Here is a 2,717-nt window from a genome sequence, read left to right on the forward strand (position 1 = left end):
TTTCAAGTAACAGGCTCAGTGTTATCTTGCGGTTTTGCCATGAACTTGCGAAAGAATCTGAAAATATTTGCAAAGCCTTCAGATGTTCTTTCAAAAATCTTTGAGGAAAAATTTATTTAATTACGTAGTTATTCTTTTATGACAATCCTCGTAATCGAAAAAATATTTACTACATATTTCAAAGCCATTTGAAATGCTATATGGTATTACTCCTTGCCATAAAATGTAGAACAATGACCAAGGAATCCCTTTTTGAGTTTTTTCCCAACAAATCTATTGTCGGTCATGCATAATTGGGCATCTTAAGAAGTGAAGATTTGACGCTTTAGCTTCAAACAAACAATAATGAAAGAGTCAGGGAAGATGTCTTTAAATATAAAATGTTCTGTCTCTTAATGTTTTGCCAATAATTGGTTACTAAGAAGCTGTAATCGAATCAAGTTTAACAATATTTGTCGATATTTTGAAGCATATTTTAAAATGATCGAAAATTTTTTGCATTCGTGATAAATCTCAAATGAACTTGAGTTACTTATTTGACTGGGCTCATGTATGAGGCACGTTTAAGTTACACAATTATTTTTGCGATATGCACTATGGCGTGTGCGTATAAAGGGAACATGCGAATATAACATTCAGACGTTCATATTCCCCCTCTTTTGAAGTTAGAGACATGTGAATATGTCCAGGGATTAAATCTTTAATTCCCTCTATTCTTGTTACTGTTCTTTTGTGTGTTATTTCTTCTCTTTACCAAAAATTGTTAATTTCCGTTTATTACCTTTTCAATAATCTTCTAAATAATATTTTTCCGTCAAACATCATCGAAAAATTTACCGAAATAGCACTGATAATTGTTCATTTCTAAAAGTTCTTTGATAAGTTTTGCATTTGTCGGTCTTTTAAGATGTAAGTCTGTATTTACTAATGTAGAAATATAGCGAATCAAATGGATTGAAATTATTCCGTTTGAAGTGCTTCAAATTACCTGTGGGTAAAAGGTGCCAGATAGTCCATATTGATTTCTTCTAATTTCGTTGGTTTTGTTGCCAATGATACAATTGCTCCAACGAGAAGGGTAGTGCCCACTCCAATAGGATTTGTCCACTGGTATGACATTAAAAAAACCGGATGTATGTCGGGTTGTTCTTGAGGTTCACTGAAGATCAGTTGACGGCCATTCTAAATTCTGATGAGCCGAGTCCATTTCGTATACCGATGAGTATTTCGGAGCCACGCATAGCCAAAGATAAATCCGACAATCCAGCGGACGCTATCGATATAGCAGTCAATACGAAATTTTTTTCCAAAATTGAGAAATCGTTACTGTTTCGCGATTTCTTTTTAGCTTTGATTGCCGAAGCCTTGAACGACAGATACAATGTGCAAATAAAGGTTGACAAAGCAATAATATTAAATAATCGTAAATTCATCGGAACATTAGTAACGCATCGTGTGCGCAATAACGACATTAAAACGATATTGAGTTCATACCAAAATCCTAGCGATGGGGACATAAAGAACTTAAAAGTTCTACAAGTTTCTAGTGCCGGCCATAAGACGTTGATGGAAGAAATCGACTCTAAGGAATTTAATGCTTTAAAAAAAAATCTGAAGAACTTAAGCAACAAAATTCGACATCGATTACGCCTGAGTATAAACTACGTGCTCGTGTCCGCGACAACCAAATCGAAGAAGTACAAGCCGAATTTTATTTACCTAAATGTGTAAGATTATAATCACATCTAATGTTAATGTTGTACCCACAAAATTACTAACCCTTAATATATGACATTTTTAAGCTTTCTTCAGGAGAAATCACTTTGGATATTGGAGAAGGTCGCATATTGCTTGAATCTATGCAGCGCGGTTATCTTTTCGACAAATTTGTTAATTATCAGTTAAATCAAGATCACGCCCGCGCCATATAAGGTATTTAAGCAGAGGTATAAATGAAACGAAGTCTATATATTGATTGTTTTTGTTTTTCTTAGTTTTCTTTGACCACAGATGCTGCAGTTACATATTCCAGTTACCTCCAATAAAGCGTAGAGTTTCCAATTTACAGGTTCTTGTGTGAATTGCTTTGAAAAACTGAAATAAAATGTTTTACGAAAAATTAAACCTAAAAAAACCTAAGGAATGTTTGCGCCGAATTTGAGTTTCCTATCTTTATTTTTGCGACTTTGACAATTCAGAAAACTTACCCATCAAATTAACGTGATTTAGTAAAAATAGGTAACAGGTACACAATCGGCAACTCTGTTCAAGCGCTGTGGTCATATTTTTCTCTTTGTGGAAAAATTTTTGCAATTTAATTTCTTTATTGCGTTATACATTTTTAAAAGTTCTCAAACTTATTATAATCTATTGAACTTTCTGTGTGTTTATTGCGAAAAGTGTTCATCGCGGATATCGTACGTGTTTTCCTTTAAATACATCAAAAAAAAAAAAAAAGGAAAAAAAAAATTAAAAACATCTGACTTTTTATTCAGTAGTTTCCCAAACCTTTTGAAGTGAGTGGTTATTTCAAAAATAATAAGCAATAGACAACAATAAGGCATAATGGCCCCGGGGCCGCCAGACAAAAACTCGAATAGATTTCATCTATTAAGTGATACATCCCCCCAAAGAAAAAAAAGTAAAAATTCCGATTTTCCGTTGTTGCCAATCACCGATATAACCCCTATTGATAAAAAATATATTGTTATTTCTTC

General features: G+C 33.3%; 1 pseudogene; it reads left to right on the forward strand.

Annotated features, from left to right (window-relative positions):
• Positions 1-999: 999 nt before the first annotated feature.
• On the forward strand, positions 1,000-2,076 carry LOC119640656 (annotated as a pseudogene).
• Positions 2,077-2,717: the final 641 nt, after the last annotated feature.

This window comes from Glossina fuscipes, unplaced genomic scaffold (assembly GCF_014805625.2).
Source record: "Glossina fuscipes isolate IAEA_lab_2018 unplaced genomic scaffold, Yale_Gfus_2 121, whole genome shotgun sequence".
Lineage (NCBI taxonomy): Eukaryota > Metazoa > Arthropoda > Insecta > Diptera > Glossinidae > Glossina > Glossina fuscipes.